Raw genomic sequence first — 19,873 nt, 5'->3', positions numbered from 1 at the left:
ACCAATGGCTCACTCAGTCTGTTTGACCAATCTAGGCTTTACCAAGATGCTGGTTCCTTCCTGGGAAGCCTAGTGTCCCCAACCCTAACCCTAATTTGAGTCTCAACCCTAATTTCCTGTTTAGATTGAAACATCGCCCCGTCCTCACGTTGTACTTATAGAGGGTCGGCCCCCCTTTCTGATGACCTGCTCAGTTCGTTTCACCAAGCTAGTCTTCCCTAAGAACCTGGTTCCCTCCTCGGAAGCCAAGTCTCCCCAACCCTAACCCTAACTTGGGGTTTTACCCAAATTTTCTAGAGGAACTTTAACATCCCCCAGTCCACGCAGTGTACTAAAAGACAGGAGGGAACACATCCTGTTGGGCCACTCAATCTGTTTCAACATGCTTGGCTTTACAGACGCCCTGGTTCCATCCTGGGAAGCCAAGTCTCGCCAAACCTAACCCTAATTTGATTCTCAACCCTAATTTCCTCTTTGGACTGAAACATACCGCCGTCCACAGAGTGTACCAAATGTCAGTATGGAAGACATCTTGATGTCCCCCTCAGGCAGATTCACCAAGCTAGGCTTCACCAAGAACCCGTTTCTTACCTAGGAAGCCCAGTTACCCCAACCCTAACCCTAACTTGGGTTTTTACCCTACTTTATTTTGGGAATGAAACATCCCCTCGTCCACGCGGTGTACTAAAAGACAGGAGGCAACCCATCCTGCAGGCCCACTTATCCTATTTCTACATGCTTGGCTTTTCCGAGGCCCTGGTTCACTGCAGGGAAGCCAAGTCTCCCGAACCCTAACCCTAACTTGAGTCTTAACCCTAATTTACTTGTGCAACTGTCACAAACCCCCATCCACAGGTTGTACTAAAAGACGGCAGGCATACCATTCCTTTGGCCTTCTCAGTCTGTTTCACCATGCTTGGCTTCAGCAACACCCTGTTTCCATTCTGGGAAGCCAAGTCTCCTGACCCCTAACCCTAAGTTGGGTCTTAACCCTAATTTCCTCTTGGGACTGAAACATGTCCCTGTCCACAAGCTGTACTAATGGGCAGTATGTTATCCTCCAATGGCTCACTCAGTCTGTTTGACCAATCTAGGCTTTACCAAGACGCTGGTTCCTTCCTGGGAAGCCTAGTGTCCCCAACCCTAACCCTAATTTGAGTCTCAACCCTTATTTCCTGTTTAGACTGAAACATCACCCCGTCCTCACATTGTACTAAAAGACGGTCGGCCCCCCTTTCTGATGACCTGCTCAGTTCGTTTCACCAAGCTAGTCTTCCCTAAGAACCTGGTTCCCTCCTCGGAAGCCAAGTCTCCCCAACCCTAACCCTAACTTGGGGTTTTACCCAAATTTTCTAGAGGAACTTTAACATCCCCCAGTCCACGCAGTGTACTAAAAGACAGGAGGGAACACATCCTGTTGGGCCACTCAATCTGTTTCAACATGCTTGGCTTTACAGATGCCCTGGTTCCATCCTGGGAAGCCAAGTCTCGCCAACCCTAACCCTAATTTGAGTCTCAACCCTAATTTCCTCTTTGGACTGAAACATACCGCCGTCCACAGAGTGTACCAAATGTCAGTATGGAAGACATCTTGATGTCCCCCTCAGGCTGATTCACCCAGCTAGGCTTCACCAAGAACCCGTTTCTTACCTAGGAAGCCCAGTTTCCCCAACCCTAACCCTAACTTGGGTTTTGACCCTACTTTATTTTGGGAATGAAACATCCCCTCGTCCACGCGGTGTACAAAAAGACAGGAGGCAACCCATCCTGCAGGCCCACTTATCCTATTTCTACATGCTTGGCTTTTCCGAGGCCCTGGTTCACTGCAGGGAAGCCAAGTCTCCCGAACCCTAACCCTAACTTGAGTCTTAACCCTAATTTACTTGTGCAACTGTCACAAACCCCCATCCAAAGGTTGTACTAAAAGACGGCAGGCATACCATTCCTTTGGCCCTCTCAGTCTGTTTCACCATGCTTGGCTTCAGCAACACCCTGTTTCCATTCTGGGAAGCCAAGTCTCCTGACCCCTAACCCTAAGTTGGGTCTTAACCCTAATTTCCTCTTGGGACTGAAACATGTCCCTGTCCACAAGCTGTACTCATGGGCAGTATGTTATCCTCCAATGGCTCACTCAGTCTGTTTGACCAATCTAGGCTTTACCAAGACGCTGGTTCCTTCCTGGGAAGCCTAGTGTCCCCAACCCTAACCCTAATTTGCGTCTCAACCCTTATTTCCTGTTTAGACTGAAACATCACCCCGTCCTCACATTGTACTAAAAGACGGTCGGCACCCCTTTCTGATGACCTGCTCAGTTCGTTTCACCAAGCTAGTCTTCCCTAAGAACCTGGTTCCCTCCTCGGAAGCCAAGTCTCCCCAACCCTAACCCTAACTTGGGGTTTTACCCAAATTTTCTAGAGGAACTTTAACATCCCCCAGTCCACGCAGTGTACTAAAAGACAGGAGGGAACACATCCTGTTGGGCCACTCAATCTGTTTCAACATGCTTGGCTTTACAGACGCCCTGGTTCCAACCTGGGAAGCCAAGTCTCGCCAAACCTAACCCTAATTTGATTCTCAACCCTAATTTCCTCTTTGGACTGAAACATACCGCCGTCCACAGAGTGTACCAAATGTCAGTATGGAAGACATCTTGATGTCCCCCTCAGGCAGATTCACCAAGCTAGGCTTCACCAAGAACCCGTTTCTTACCTAGGAAGCCCAGTTACCCCAACCCTAACCCTAACTTGGGTTTTTACCCTACTTTATTTTGGGAATGAAACATCCCCTCGTCCACGCGGTGTACAAAAAGACAGGAGGCAACCCATCCTGCAGGCCCACTTATCCTATTTCTACATGCTTGGCTTTTCCGAGGCCCTGGTTCACTGCAGGGAAGCCAAGTCTCCCGAACCCTAACCCTAACTTGAGTCTTAACCCTAATTTACTTATGCAACTGTCACAAACCCCCATCCACAGGTTGTACTAAAAGAGGGCAGGCATACCGTTCCTTTGGCCCTCTCAGTCTGTTTCACCATGCTTGGCTTCAGCAACACCCTGTTTCCATTCTGGGAAGCCAAGTCTCCTGACCCCTAACCCTAAGTTGGGTCTTAACCCTAATTTCCTATTGGGACTGAAACTTGTCCCTGTCCACAAGATGTACTAACAGGCAGTTAGTTAACCACCAATGGCTCACTCAGTCTGTTTGACCAATCTAGGCTTTACCAAGATGCTGGTTCCTTCCTGGGAAGCCTAGTGTCCCCAACCCTAACCCTAATTTGAGTCTCAACCCTAATTTCCTGTTTAGATTGAAACATCGCCCCGTCCTCACGTTGTACTTATAGAGGGTCGGCACCCCTTTCTGATGACCTGCTCAGTTCGTTTCACCAAGCTAGTCTTCCCTAAGAACCTGGTTCCCTCCTCGGAAGCCAAGTCTCCCCAACCCTAACCCTAACTTGGGGTTTTACCCAAATTTTCTAGAGGAACTTTAACATCCCCCAGTCCACGCAGTGTACTAAAAGACAGGAGGGAACACATCCTGTTGGGCCACTCAATCTGTTTCAACATGCTTGGCTTTACAGACGCCCTGGTTCCATCCTGGGAAGCCAAGTCTCGCCAAACCTAACCCTAATTTGAGTCTCAACCCTAATTTCCTCTTTGGACTGAAACATACCGCCGTCCACAGAGTGTACCAAATGTCAGTATGGAAGACATCTTGATGTCCCCCTCAGGCAGATTCACCAAGCTAGGCTTCACCAAGAACCCGTTTCTTACCTAGGAAGCCCAGTTACCCCAACCCTAACCCTAACTTGGGTTTTTACCCTACTTTATTTTGGGAATGAAACATCCCCTCGTCCACGCGGTGTACTAAAAGACAGGAGGCAACCCATCCTGCAGGCCCACTTATCCTATTTCTACATGCTTGGCTTTTCCGAGGCCCTGGTTCACTGCAGGGAAGCCAAGTCTCCCGAACCCTAACCCTAACTTGAGTCTTAACCCTAATTTACTTGTGCAACTGTCACAAACCCCCATCCACAGGTTGTACTAAAAGACGGCAGGCATACCATTCCTTTGGCCTTCTCAGTCTGTTTCACCATGCTTGGCTTCAGCAACACCCTGTTTCCATTCTGGGAAGCCAAGTCTCCTGACCCCTAACCCTAAGTTGGGTCTTAACCCTAATTTCCTCTTGGGACTGAAACATGTCCCTGTCCACAAGCTGTACTAATGGGCAGTATGTTATCCTCCAATGGCTCACTCAGTCTGTTTGACCAATCTAGGCTTTACCAAGACGCTGGTTCCTTCCTGGGAAGCCTAGTGTCCCCAACCCTAACCCTAATTTGAGTCTCAACCCTTATTTCCTGTTTAGACTGAAACATCACCCCGTCCTCACATTGTACTAAAAGACGGTCGGCACCCCTTTCTGATGACCTGCTCAGTTCGTTTCACCAAGCTAGTCTTCCCTAAGAACCTGGTTCCCTCCTCGGAAGCCAAGTCTCCCCAACCCTAACCCTAACTTGGGGTTTTACCCAAATTTTCTAGAGGAACTTTAACATCCCCCAGTCCACGCAGTGTACTAAAAGACAGGAGGGAACACATCCTGTTGGGCCACTCAATCTGTTTCAACATGCTTGGCTTTACAGATGCCCTGGTTCCATCCTGGGAAGCCAAGTCTTGCCAACCCTAACCCTAATTTGAGTCTCAACCCTAATTTCCTCTTTGGACTGAAACATACCGCCGTCCACAGAGTGTACCAAATGTCAGTATGGAAGACATCTTGATGTCCCCCTCAGGCTGATTCACCAAGCTAGGCTTCACCAAGAACCCGTTTCTTACCTAGGAAGCCCAGTTTCCCCAACCCTAACCCTAACTTGGGTTTTGACCCTACTTTATTTTGGGAATGAAACATCCCCTCGTCCACGCGGTGTACAAAAAGACAGGAGGCAACCCATCCTGCAGGCCCACTTATCCTATTTCTACATGCTTGGCTTTTCCGAGGCCCTGGTTCACTGCAGGGAAGCCAAGTCTCCCGAACCCTAACCCTAACTTGAGTCTTAACCCTAATTTACTTGTGCAACTGTCACAAACCCCCATCCACAGGTTGTACTAAAAGACGGCAGGCATACCATTCCTTTGGCCTTCTCAGTCTGTTTCACCATGCTTGGCTTCAGCAACACCCTGTTTCCATTCTGGGAAGCCAAGTCTCCTGACCCCTAACCCTAAGTTGGGTCTTAACCCTAATTTCCTCTTGGGACTGAAACATGTCCCTGTCCACAAGCTGTACTAATGGGCAGTATGTTATCCTCCAATGGCTCACTCAGTCTGTTTGACCAATCTAGGCTTTTCCAAGACGCTGGTTCCTTCCTGGGAAGCCTAGTGTCCCCAACCCTAACCCTAATTTGAGTCTCAACCCTAATTTCCTGTTTAGACTGAAACATCGCCCCGTCCTCACGTTGTACTTATAGAGGGTCGGCACCCCTTTCTGATGACCTGCTCAGTTCGTTTCACCAAGCTAGTCTTCCCTAAGAACCTGGTTCCCTCCTCGGAAGCCAAGTCTCCCCAACCCTAACCCTAACTTGGGTTTTTACCCAAATTTTCTAGAGGAACTTTAACATCCCCCAGTTCACGCAGTGTACTAAAAGACAGGAGGGAACACATCCTGTTGGGCCACTCAATCTGTTTCAACATGCTTGGCTTTACAGACGCCCTGGTTCCATCCTGGGAAGCCAAGTCTCGCCAAACCTAACCCTAATTTGATTCTCAACCCTAATTTCCTCTTTGGACTGAAACATACCGCCGTCCACAGAGTGTACCAAATGTCAGTATGGAAGATATCTTGATGTCCCCCTCAGGCTGATTCACCAAGCTCGGGTTCACCAAGAACCGGTTTCTTACCTAGGAAGCCCAGTTACCCCAACCCTAACCCTAACTTGGGTTTTTACCCTACTTTATTTTGGGAATGAAACATCCCCTCGTCCACGCGGTGTACTAAAAGACAGGAGGCAACCCATCCTGCAGGCCCACTTATCCTATTTCTACATGCTTGGCTTTTCCGAGGCCCTGGTTCACTCCAGGGAAGCCAAGGCTCCCGAACCCTAACCCTAACTTGAGTCTTAACCCTAATTTACTTGTGCAACTGTCACAAACCCCCATCCACAGGTTGTACTAAAAGACGGCAGGCATACCGTTCCTTTGGCCCTCTCAGTCTGTTTCACCATGTTTGGCTTCAGCAACACCCTGTTTCCATTCTGGGAAGCCAAGTCTCCTGACCCCTAACCCTAAGTTGGGTCTTAACCCTAATTTCCTATTGGGACTGAAACTTGTCCCTGTCCACAAGATGTACTAACAGGCAGTTAGTTAACCACCAATGGCTCACTCAGTCTGTTTGACCAATCTAGGCTTTACCAAGATGCTGGTTCCTTCCTGGGAAGCCTAGTGTCCCCAACCCTAACCCTAATTTGAGTCTCAACCCTAATTTCCTGTTTAGATTGAAACATCGCCCCGTCCTCACGTTGTACTTATACAGGGTCGGCACCCCTTTCTGATGACCTGCTCAGTTCGTTTCACCAAGCTAGTCTTCCCTAAGAACCTGGTTCCCTCCTCGGAAGCCAAGTCTCCCCAACCCTAACCCTAACTTGGGGTTTTACCCAAATTTTCTAGAGGAACTTTAACATCCCCCAGTCCACGCAGTGTACTAAAAGACAGGAGGGAACACATCCTGTTGGGCCACTCTATCTGTTTCAACATGCTTGGCTTTACAGATGCCCTGGTTCCATCCTGGGAAGCCAAGTCTCGCCAACCCTAACCCTAATTTGAGTCTCAACCCTAATTTCCTCTTTGGACTGAAACATACCGCCGTCCACAGAGTGTACCAAATGTCAGTATGGAAGACACCTTGATGTCCCCCTCAGGCAGATTCACCCAGCTAGGCTTCACCAAGAACCCGTTTCTTACCTAGGAAGCCCAGTTTCCCCAACCCTAACCCTAACTTGGGTTTTGACCCTACTTTATTTTGGGAATGAAACATCCCCTCGTCCACGCGGTGTACAAAAAGACAGGAGGCAACCCATCCTGCAGGCCCACTTATCCTATTTCTACATGCTTGGCTTTTCCGAGGCCCTGGTTCACTGCAGGGAAGCCAAGTCTCCCGAACCCTAACCCTAACTTGAGTCTTAACCCTAATTTACTTGTGCAACTGTCACAAACCCCCATCCACAGGTTGTACTAAAAGACGGCAGGCATACCATTCCTTTGGCCCTCTCAGTCTGTTTCACCATGCTTGGCTTCAGCAACACCCTGTTTCCATTCTGGGAAGCCAAGTCTCCTGACCCCTAACCCTAAGTTGGGTCTTAACCCTAATTTCCTCTTGGGACTGAAACATGTCCCTGTCCACAAGCTGTACTCATGGGCAGTATGTTATCCTCCAATGGCTCACTCAGTCTGTTTGACCAATCTAGGCTTTACCAAGACGCTGGTTCCTTCCTGGGAAGCCTAGTGTCCCCAACCCTAACCCTAATTTGAGTCTCAACCCTTATTTCCTGTTTAGACTGAAACATCACCCCGTCCTCACATTGTACTAAAAGACGGTCGGCACCCCTTTCTGATGACCTGCTCAGTTCGTTTCACCAAGCTAGTCTTCCCTAAGAACCTGGTTCCCTCCTCGGAAGCCAAGTCTCCCCAACCCTAACCCTAACTTGGGGTTTTACCCAAATTTTCTAGAGGAACTTTAACATCCCCCAGTCCACGCAGTGTACTAAAAGACAGGAGGGAACACATCCTGTTGGGCCACTCTATCTGTTTCAACATGCTTGGCTTTTCAGATGCCCTGGTTCCATCCTGGGAAGCCAAGTCTCGCCAACCCTAACCCTAATTTGAGTCTCAACCCTAATTTCCTCTTTGGACTGAAACATACCGCCGTCCACAGAGTGTACCAAATGTCAGTATGGAAGACATCTTGATGTCCCCCTCAGGCTGATTCACCCAGCTAGGCTTCACCAAGAACCCGTTTCTTACCTAGGAAGCCAAGTTTCCCCAACCCTAACCCTAACTTGGGTTTTTACCCTACTTTATTTTGGGAATGAAACATCCCCTCGTCCACGCGGTGTACAAAAAGACAGGAGGCAACCCATCCTGCAGGCCCACTTATCCTATTTCTACATGCTTGGCTTTTCCGAGGCCCTGGTTCACTGCAGGGAAGCCAAGTCTCCCGAACCCTAACCCTAACTTGAGTCTTAACCCTAATTTACTTGTGCAACTGTCACAAACCCCCATCCACAGGTTGTACTAAAAGACGGCAGGCATACCATTCCTTTGGCCCTCTCAGTCTGTTTCACCATGCTTGGCTTCAGCAACACCCTGTTTCCATTCTGGGAAGCCAAGTCTCCTGACCCCTAACCCTAAGTTGGGTCTTAACCCTAATTTCCTCTTGGAACTGAAACATGTCCCTGTCCACAAGCTGTACTCATGGGCAGTATGTTATCCTCCAATGGCTCACTCAGTCTGTTTGACCAATCTAGGCTTTACCAAGACGCTGGTTCCTTCCTGGGAAGCCTAGTGTCCCCAACCCTAACCCTAATTTGAGTCTCAACCCTAATTTCCTGTTTAGACTGAAACATCGCCCCGTCCTCACGTTGTACTTATACAGGGTCGGCACCCCTTTCTGATGACCTGCTCAGTTCGTTTCACCAAGCTAGTCTTCCCTAAGAACCTGGTTCCCTCCTCGGAAGCCAAGTCTCCCCAACCCTAACCCTAACTTGGGGTTTTACCCAAATTTTCTAGAGGAACTTTAACATCCCCCAGTCCACGCAGTGTACTAAAAGACAGGAGGGAACACATCCTGTTGGGCCACTCAATCTGTTTCAACATGCTTGGCTTTACAGACGCCCTGGTTCCAACCTGGGAAGCCAAGTCTCGCCAAACCTAACCCTAATTTGATTCTCAACCCTAATTTCCTCTTTGGACTGAAACATACCGCCGTCCACAGAGTGTACCAAATGTCAGTATGGAAGACATCTTGATGTCCCCCTCAGGCAGATTCACCAAGCTAGGCTTCACCAAGAACCCGTTTCTTACCTAGGAAGCCCAGTTACCCCAACCCTAACCCTAACTTGGGTTTTTACCCTACTTTATTTTGGGAATGAAACATCCCCTCGTCCACGCGGTGTACAAAAAGACAGGAGGCAACCCATCCTGCAGGCCCACTTATCCTATTTCTACATGCTTGGCTTTTCCGAGGCCCTGGTTCACTGCAGGGAAGCCAAGTCTCCCGAACCCTAACCCTAACTTGAGTCTTAACCCTAATTTACTTGTGCAACTGTCACAAACCCCCATCCACAGGTTGTACTAAAAGAGGGCAGGCATACCGTTCCTTTGGCCCTCTCAGTCTGTTTCACCATGCTTGGCTTCAGCAACACCCTGTTTCCATTCTGGGAAGCCAAGTCTCCTGACCCCTAACCCTAAGTTGGGTCTTAACCCTAATTTCCTATTGGGACTGAAACTTGTCCCTGTCCACAAGATGTACTAACAGGCAGTTAGTTAACCACCAATGGCTCACTCAGTCTGTTTGACCAATCTAGGCTTTACCAAGATGCTGGTTCCTTCCTGGGAAGCCTAGTGTCCCCAACCCTAACCCTAATTTGAGTCTCAACCCTAATTTCCTGTTTAGATTGAAACATCGCCCCGTCCTCACGTTGTACTTATAGAGGGTCGGCCCCCCTTTCTGATGACCTGCTCAGTTCGTTTCACCAAGCTAGTCTTCCCTAAGAACCTGGTTCCCTCCTCGGAAGCCAAGTCTCCCCAACCCTAACCCTAACTTGGGGTTTTACCCAAATTTTCTAGAGGAACTTTAACATCCCCCAGTCCACGCAGTGTACTAAAAGACAGGAGGGAACACATCCTGTTGGGCCACTCAATCTGTTTCAACATGCTTGGCTTTACAGACGCCCTGGTTCCATCCTGGGAAGCCAAGTCTCGCCAACCCTAACCCTAATTTGAGTCTCAACCCTAATTTCCTCTTTGGACTGAAACATACCGCCGTCCACAGAGTGTACCAAATGTCAGTATGGAAGACATCTTGATGTCCCCCTCAGGCTGATTCACCAAGCTAGGCTTCACCAAGAACCCGTTTCTTACCTAGGAAGCCCAGTTTCCCCAACCCTAACCCTAACTTGGGTTTTGACCCTACTTTATTTTGGGAATGAAACATCCCCTCGTCCACGCGGTGTACAAAAAGACAGGAGGCAACCCATCCTGCAGGCCCACTTATCCTATTTCTACATGCTTGGCTTTTCCGAGGCCCTGGTTCACTGCAGGGAAGCCAAGTCTCCCGAACCCTAACCCTAACTTGAGTCTTAACCCTAATTTACTTGTGCAACTGTCACAAACCCCCATCCACAGGTTGTACTAAAAGACGGCAGGCATACCATTCCTTTGGCCCTCTCAGTCTGTTTCACCATGCTTGGCTTCAGCAACACCCTGTTTCCATTCTGGGAAGCCAAGTCTCCTGACCCCTAACCCTAAGTTGGGTCTTAACCCTAATTTCCTCTTGGGACTGAAACATGTCCCTGTCCACAAGCTGTACTCATGGGCAGTATGTTATCCTCCAATGGCTCACTCAGTCTGTTTGACCAATCTAGGCTTTACCAAGACGCTGGTTCCTTCCTGGGAAGCCTAGTGTCCCCAACCCTAACCCTAATTTGCGTCTCAACCCTTATTTCCTGTTTAGACTGAAACATCACCCCGTCCTCACATTGTACTAAAAGACGGTCGGCACCCCTTTCTGATGACCTGCTCAGTTCGTTTCACCAAGCTAGTCTTCCCTAAGAACCTGGTTCCCTCCTCGGAAGCCAAGTCTCCCCAACCCTAACCCTAACTTGGGGTTTTACCCAAATTTTCTAGAGGAACTTTAACATCCCCCAGTCCACGCAGTGTACTAAAAGACAGGAGGGAACACATCCTGTTGGGCCACTCAATCTGTTTCAACATGCTTGGCTTTACAGACGCCCTGGTTCCAACCTGGGAAGCCAAGTCTCGCCAAACCTAACCCTAATTTGATTCTCAACCCTAATTTCCTCTTTGGACTGAAACATACCGCCGTCCACAGAGTGTACCAAATGTCAGTATGGAAGACATCTTGATGTCCCCCTCAGGCAGATTCACCAAGCTAGGCTTCACCAAGAACCCGTTTCTTACCTAGGAAGCCCAGTTACCCCAACCCTAACCCTAACTTGGGTTTTTACCCTACTTTATTTTGGGAATGAAACATCCCCTCGTCCACGCGGTGTACTAAAAGACAGGAGGCAACCCATCCTGCAGGCCCACTTATCCTATTTCTACATGCTTGGCTTTTCCGAGGCCCTGGTTCACTGCAGGGAAGCCAAGTCTCCCGAACCCTAACCCTAACTTGAGTCTTAACCCTAATTTACTTGTGCAACTGTCACAAACCCCCATCCACAGGTTGTACTAAAAGACGGCAGGCATACCATTCCTTTGGCCTTCTCAGTCTGTTTCACCATGCTTGGCTTCAGCAACACCCTGTTTCCATTCTGGGAAGCCAAGTCTCCTGACCCCTAACCCTAAGTTGGGTCTTAACCCTAATTTCCTCTTGGGACTGAAACATGTCCCTGTCCACAAGCTGTACTAATGGGCAGTATGTTATCCTCCAATGGCTCACTCAGTCTGTTTGACCAATCTAGGCTTTACCAAGACGCTGGTTCCTTCCTGGGAAGCCTAGTGTCCCCAACCCTAACCCTAATTTGAGTCTCAACCCTTATTTCCTGTTTAGACTGAAACATCACCCCGTCCTCACATTGTACTAAAAGACGGTCGGCACCCCTTTCTGATGACCTGCTCAGTTCGTTTCACCAAGCTAGTCTTCCCTAAGAACCTGGTTCCCTCCTCGGAAGCCAAGTCTCCCCAACCCTAACCCTAACTTGGGGTTTTACCCAAATTTTCTAGAGGAACTTTAACATCCCCCAGTCCACGCAGTGTACTAAAAGACAGGAGGGAACACATCCTGTTGGGCCACTCAATCTGTTTCAACATGCTTGGCTTTACAGATGCCCTGGTTCCATCCTGGGAAGCCAAGTCTTGCCAACCCTAACCCTAATTTGAGTCTCAACCCTAATTTCCTCTTTGGACTGAAACATACCGCCGTCCACAGAGTGTACCAAATGTCAGTATGGAAGACATCTTGATGTCCCCCTCAGGCTGATTCACCAAGCTAGGCTTCACCAAGAACCCGTTTCTTACCTAGGAAGCCCAGTTTCCCCAACCCTAACCCTAACTTGGGTTTTTACCCTACTTTATTTTGGGAATGAAACATCCCCTCGTCCACGCGGTGTACAAAAAGACAGGAGGCAACCCATCCTGCAGGCCCACTTATCCTATTTCTACATGCTTGGCTTTTCCGAGGCCCTGGTTCACTGCAGGGAAGCCAAGTCTCCCGAACCCTAACCCTAACTTGAGTCTTAACCCTAATTTACTTGTGCAACTGTCACAAACCCCCATCCACAGGTTGTACTAAAAGACGGCAGGCATACCATTCCTTTGGCCTTCTCAGTCTGTTTCACCATGCTTGGCTTCAGCAACACCCTGTTTCCATTCTGGGAAGCCAAGTCTCCTGACCCCTAACCCTAAGTTGGGTCTTAACCCTAATTTCCTCTTGGGACTGAAACATGTCCCTGTCCACAAGCTGTACTAATGGGCAGTATGTTATCCTCCAATGGCTCACTCAGTCTGTTTGACCAATCTAGGCTTTTCCAAGATGCTGGTTCCTTCCTGGGAAGCCTAGTATCCCCAACCCTAACCCTAATTTGAGTCTCAACCCTAATTTCCTGTTTAGACTGAAACATCGCCCCGTCCTCACGTTGTACTTATAGAGGGTCGGCACCCCTTTCTGATGACCTGCTCAGTTCGTTTCACCAAGCTAGTCTTCCCTAAGAACCTGGTTCCCTCCTCGGAAGCCAAGTCTCCCCAACCCTAACCCTAACTTGGGTTTTTACCCAAATTTTCTAGAGGAACTTTAACATCCCCCAGTTCACGCAGTGTACTAAAAGACAGGAGGGAACACATCCTGTTGGGCCACTCAATCTGTTTCAACATGCTTGGCTTTACAGACGCCCTGGTTCCATCCTGGGAAGCCAAGTCTCGCCAAACCTAACCCTAATTTGATTCTCAACCCTAATTTCCTCTTTGGACTGAAACATACCGCCGTCCACAGAGTGTACCAAATGTCAGTATGGAAGATATCTTGATGTCCCCCTCAGGCTGATTCACCAAGCTCGGGTTCACCAAGAACCGGTTTCTTACCTAGGAAGCCCAGTTACCCCAACCCTAACCCTAACTTGGGTTTTTACCCTACTTTATTTTGGGAATGAAACATCCCCTCGTCCACGCGGTGTACTAAAAGACAGGAGGCAACCCATCCTGCAGGCCCACTTATCCTATTTCTACATGCTTGGCTTTTCCGAGGCCCTGGTTCACTGCAGGGAAGCCAAGTCTCCCGAACCCTAACCCTAACTTGAGTCTTAACCCTAATTTACTTGTGCAACTGTCACAAACCCCCATCCACAGGTTGTACTAAAAGACGGCAGGCATACCGTTCCTTTGGCCCTCTCAGTCTGTTTCACCATGCTTGGCTTCAGCAACACCCTGTTTCCATTCTGGGAAGCCAAGTCTCCTGACCCCTAACCCTAAGTTGGGTCTTAACCCTAATTTCCTATTGGGACTGAAACTTGTCCCTGTCCACAAGATGTACTAACAGGCAGTTAGTTAACCACCAATGGCTCACTCAGTCTGTTTGACCAATCTAGGCTTTACCAAGATGCTGGTTCCTTCCTGGGAAGCCTAGTGTCCCCAACCCTAACCCTAATTTGAGTCTCAACCCTAATTTCCTGTTTAGATTGAAACATCGCCCCGTCCTCACGTTGTACTTATACAGGGTCGGCACCCCTTTCTGATGACCTGCTCAGTTCGTTTCACCAAGCTAGTCTTCCCTAAGAACCTGGTTCCCTCCTCGGAAGCCAAGTCTCCCCAACCCTAACCCTAACTTGGGGTTTTACCCAAATTTTCTAGAGGAACTTTAACATCCCCCAGTCCACGCAGTGTACTAAAAGACAGGAGGGAACACATCCTGTTGGGCCACTCTATCTGTTTCAACATGCTTGGCTTTACAGATGCCCTGGTTCCATCCTGGGAAGCCAAGTCTCGCCAACCCTAACCCTAATTTGAGTCTCAACCCTAATTTCCTCTTTGGACTGAAACATACCGCCGTCCACAGAGTGTACCAAATGTCAGTATGGAAGACATCTTGATGTCCCCCTCAGGCAGATTCACCCAGCTAGGCTTCACCAAGAACCCGTTTCTTACCTAGGAAGCCCAGTTTCCCCAACCCTAACCCTAACTTGGGTTTTGACCCTACTTTATTTTGGGAATGAAACATCCCCTCGTCCACGCGGTGTACAAAAAGACAGGAGGCAACCCATCCTGCAGGCCCACTTATCCTATTTCTACATGCTTGGCTTTTCCGAGGCCCTGGTTCACTGCAGGGAAGCCAAGTCTCCCGAACCCTAACCCTAACTTGAGTCTTAACCCTAATTTACTTGTGCAACTGTCACAAACCCCCATCCACAGGTTGTACTAAAAGACGGCAGGCATACCATTCCTTTGGCCCTCTCAGTCTGTTTCACCATGCTTGGCTTCAGCAACACCCTGTTTCCATTCTGGGAAGCCAAGTCTCCTGACCCCTAACCCTAAGTTGGGTCTTAACCCTAATTTCCTCTTGGGACTGAAACATGTCCCTGTCCACAAGCTGTACTCATGGGCAGTATGTTATCCTCCAATGGCTCACTCAGTCTGTTTGACCAATCTAGGCTTTACCAAGACGCTGGTTCCTTCCTGGGAAGCCTAGTGTCCCCAACCCTAACCCTAATTTGAGTCTCAACCCTTATTTCCTGTTTAGACTGAAACATCACCCCGTCCTCACATTGTACTAAAAGACGGTCGGCACCCCTTTCTGATGACCTGCTCAGTTCGTTTCACCAAGCTAGTCTTCCCTAAGAACCTGGTTCCCTCCTCGGAAGCCAAGTCTCCCCAACCCTAACCCTAACTTGGGGTTTTACCCAAATTTTCTAGAGGAACTTTAACATCCCCCAGTCCACGCAGTGTACTAAAAGACAGGAGGGAACACATCCTGTTGGGCCACTCTATCTGTTTCAACATGCTTGGCTTTTCAGATGCCCTGGTTCCATCCTGGGAAGCCAAGTCTCGCCAACCCTAACCCTAATTTGAGTCTCAACCCTAATTTCCTCTTTGGACTGAAACATACCGCCGTCCACAGAGTGTACCAAATGTCAGTATGGAAGACATCTTGATGTCCCCCTCAGGCTGATTCACCCAGCTAGGCTTCACCAAGAACCCGTTTCTTACCTAGGAAGCCCAGTTTCCCCAACCCTAACCCTAACTTGGGTTTTTACCCTACTTTATTTTGGGAATGAAACATCCCCTCGTCCACGCGGTGTACAAAAAGACAGGAGGCAACCCATCCTGCAGGCCCACTTATCCTATTTCTACATGCTTGGCTTTTCCGAGGCCCTGGTTCACTGCAGGGAAGCCAAGTCTCCCGAACCCTAACCCTAACTTGAGTCTTAACCCTAATTTACTTGTGCAACTGTCACAAACCCCCATCCACAGGTTGTACTAAAAGACGGCAGGCATACCATTCCTTTGGCCCTCTCAGTCTGTTTCACCATGCTTGGCTTCAGCAACACCCTGTTTCCATTCTGGGAAGCCAAGTCTCCTGACCCCTAACCCTAAGTTGGGTCTTAACCCTAATTTCCTCTTGGAACTGAAACATGTCCCTGTCCACAAGCTGTACTCATGGGCAGTATGTTATCCTCCAATGGCTCACTCAGTCTGTTTGACCAATCTAGGCTTTACCAAGATGCTGGTTCCTTCCTGGGAAGCCTAGTGTCCCCAACCCTAACCCTAATTTGAGTCTCAACCCTAATTTCCTGTTTAGACTGAAACATCGCCCCGTCCTCACGTTGTACTTATACAGGGTCGGCACCCCTTTCTGATGACCTGCTCAGTTCGTTTCACCAAGCTAGTCTTCCCTAAGAACCTGGTTCCCTCCTCGGAAGCCAAGTCTCCCCAACCCTAACCCTAACTTGGGGTTTTACCCAAATTTTCTAGAGGAACTTTAACATCCCCCAGTCCACGCAGTGTACTAAAAGACAGGAGGGAACACATCCTGTTGGGCCACTCAATCTGTTTCAACATGCTTGGCTTTACAGACGCCCTGGTTCCAACCTGGGAAGCCAAGTCTCGCCAAACCTAACCCTAATTTGATTCTCAACCCTAATTTCCTCTTTGGACTGAAACATACCGCCGTCCACAGAGTGTACCAAATGTCAGTATGGAAGACATCTTGATGTCCCCCTCAGGCAGATTCACCAAGCTAGGCTTCACCAAGAACCCGTTTCTTACCTAGGAAGCCCAGTTACCCCAACCCTAACCCTAACTTGGGTTTTTACCCTACTTTATTTTGGGAATGAAACATCCCCTCGTCCACGCGGTGTACAAAAAGACAGGAGGCAACCCATCCTGCAGGCCCACTTATCCTATTTCTACATGCTTGGCTTTTCCGAGGCCCTGGTTCACTGCAGGGAAGCCAAGTCTCCCGAACCCTAACCCTAACTTGAGTCTTAACCCTAATTTACTTGTGCAACTGTCACAAACCCCCATCCACAGGTTGTACTAAAAGAGGGCAGGCATACCGTTCCTTTGGCCCTCTCAGTCTGTTTCACCATGCTTGGCTTCAGCAACACCCTGTTTCCATTCTGGGAAGCCAAGTCTCCTGACCCCTAACCCTAAGTTGGGTCTTAACCCTAATTTCCTATTGGGACTGAAACTTGTCCCTGTCCACAAGATGTACTAACAGGCAGTTAGTTAACCACCAATGGCTCACTCAGTCTGTTTGACCAATCTAGGCTTTACCAAGATGCTGGTTCCTTCCTGGGAAGCCTAGTGTCCCCAACCCTAACCCTAATTTGAGTCTCAACCCTAATTTCCTGTTTAGATTGAAACATCGCCCCGTCCTCACGTTGTACTTATAGAGGGTCGGCCCCCCTTTCTGATGACCTGCTCAGTTCGTTTCACCAAGCTAGTCTTCCCTAAGAACCTGGTTCCCTCCTCGGAAGCCAAGTCTCCCCAACCCTAACCCTAACTTGGGGTTTTACCCAAATTTTCTAGAGGAACTTTAACATCCCCCAGTCCACGCAGTGTACTAAAAGACAGGAGGGAACACATCCTGTTGGGCCACTCAATCTGTTTCAACATGCTTGGCTTTACAGACGCCCTGGTTCCAACCTGGGAAGCCAAGTCTCGCCAAACCTAACCCTAATTTGAGTCTCAACCCTAATTTCCTCTTTGGACTGAAACATACCGCCGTCCACAGAGTGTACCAAATGTCAGTATGGAAGACATCTTGATGTCCCCCTCAGGCTGATTCACCAAGCTAGGCTTCACCAAGAACCCGTTTCTTACCTAGGAAGCCCAGTTTCCCCAACCCTAACCCTAACTTGGGTTTTGACCCTACTTTATTTTGGGAATGAAACATCCCCTCGTCCACGCGGTGTACAAAAAGACAGGAGGCAACCCATCCTGCAGGCCCACTTATCCTATTTCTACATGCTTGGCTTTTCCGAGGCCCTGGTTCACTGCAGGGAAGCCAAGTCTCCCGAACCCTAACCCTAACTTGAGTCTTAACCCTAATTTACTTGTGCAACTGTCACAAACCCCCATCCACAGGTTGTACTAAAAGACGGCAGGCATACCATTCCTTTGGCCCTCTCAGTCTGTTTCACCATGCTTGGCTTCAGCAACACCCTGTTTCCATTCTGGGAAGCCAAGTCTCCTGACCCCTAACCCTAAGTTGGGTCTTAACCCTAATTTCCTCTTGGGACTGAAACATGTCCCTGTCCACAAGCTGTACTCATGGGCAGTATGTTATCCTCCAATGGCTCACTCAGTCTGTTTGACCAATCTAGGCTTTACCAAGACGCTGGTTCCTTCCTGGGAAGCCTAGTGTCCCCAACCCTAACCCTAATTTGCGTCTCAACCCTTATTTCCTGTTTAGACTGAAACATCACCCCGTCCTCACATTGTACTAAAAGACGGTCGGCACCCCTTTCTGATGACCTGCTCAGTTCGTTTCACCAAGCTAGTCTTCCCTAAGAACCTGGTTCCCTCCTCGGAAGCCAAGTCTCCCCAACCCTAACCCTAACTTGGGGTTTTACCCAAATTTTCTAGAGGAACTTTAACATCCCCCAGTCCACGCAGTGTACTAAAAGACAGGAGGGAACACATCCTGTTGGGCCACTCAATCTGTTTCAACATGCTTGGCTTTACAGACGCCCTGGTTCCAACCTGGGAAGCCAAGTCTCGCCAAACCTAACCCTAATTTGATTCTCAACCCTAATTTCCTCTTTGGACTGAAACATACCGCCGTCCACAGAGTGTACCAAATGTCAGTATGGAAGACATCTTGATGTCCCCCTCAGGCTGATTCACCCAGCTAGGCTTCACCAAGAACCCGTTTCTTACCTAGGAAGCCCAGTTTCCCCAACCCTAACCCTAACTTGGGTTTTTACCCTACTTTATTTTGGGAATGAAACATCCCCTCGTCCACGCGGTGTACAAAAAGACAGGAGGCAACCCATCCTGCAGGCCCACTTATCCTATTTCTACATGCTTGGCTTTTCCGAGGCCCTGGTTCACTGCAGGGAAGCCAAGTCTCCCGAACCCTAACCCTAACTTGAGTCTTAACCCTAATTTACTTGTGCAACTGTCACAAACCCCCATCCACAGGTTGTACTAAAAGACGGCAGGCATACCATTCCTTTGGCCCTCTCAGTCTGTTTCACCATGCTTGGCTTCAGCAACACCCTGTTTCCATTCTGGGAAGCCAAGTCTCCTGACCCCTAACCCTAAGTTGGGTCTTAACCCTAATTTCCTCTTGGAACTGAAAAATGTCCCTGTCCACAAGCTGTACTCATGGGCAGTATGTTATCCTCCAATGGCTCACTCAGTCTGTTTGACCAATCTAGGCTTTACCAAGACGCTGGTTCCTTCCTGGGAAGCCTAGTGTCCCCAACCCTAACCCTAATTTGAGTCTCAACCCTAATTTCCTGTTTAGACTGAAACATCGCCCCGTCCTCACGTTGTACTTATACAGGGTCGGCACCCCTTTCTGATGACCTGCTCAGTTCGTTTCACCAAGCTAGTCTTCCCTAAGAACCTGGTTCCCTCCTCGGAAGCCAAGTCTCCCCAACCCTAACCCTAACTTGGGGTTTTACCCAAATTTTCTAGAGGAACTTTAACATCCCCCAGTCCACGCAGTGTACTAAAAGACAGGAGGGAACACATCCTGTTGGGCCACTCAATCTGTTTCAACATGCTTGGCTTTACAGACGCCCTGGTTCCAACCTGGGAAGCCAAGTCTCGCCAAACCTAACCCTAATTTGATTCTCAACCCTAATTTCCTCTTTGGACTGAAACATACCGCCGTCCACAGAGTGTACCAAATGTCAGTATGGAAGACATCTTGATGTCCCCCTCAGGCAGATTCACCAAGCTAGGCTTCACCAAGAACCCGTTTCTTACCTAGGAAGCCCAGTTACCCCAACCCTAACCCTAACTTGGGTTTTTACCCTACTTTATTTTGGGAATGAAACATCCCCTCGTCCACGCGGTGTACAAAAAGACAGGAGGCAACCCATCCTGCAGGCCCACTTATCCTATTTCTACATGCTTGGCTTTTCCGAGGCCCTGGTTCACTGCAGGGAAGCCAAGTCTCCCGAACCCTAACCCTAACTTGAGTCTT

The sequence above is a fragment of the Heloderma suspectum genome, chromosome 1, assembly GCF_057233095.1.
Source record: "Heloderma suspectum isolate Gila_16-S chromosome 1, 16-S_ref, whole genome shotgun sequence".
Lineage (NCBI taxonomy): Eukaryota > Metazoa > Chordata > Lepidosauria > Squamata > Helodermatidae > Heloderma > Heloderma suspectum.
This window is presented reverse-complemented; position numbering follows the sequence as displayed.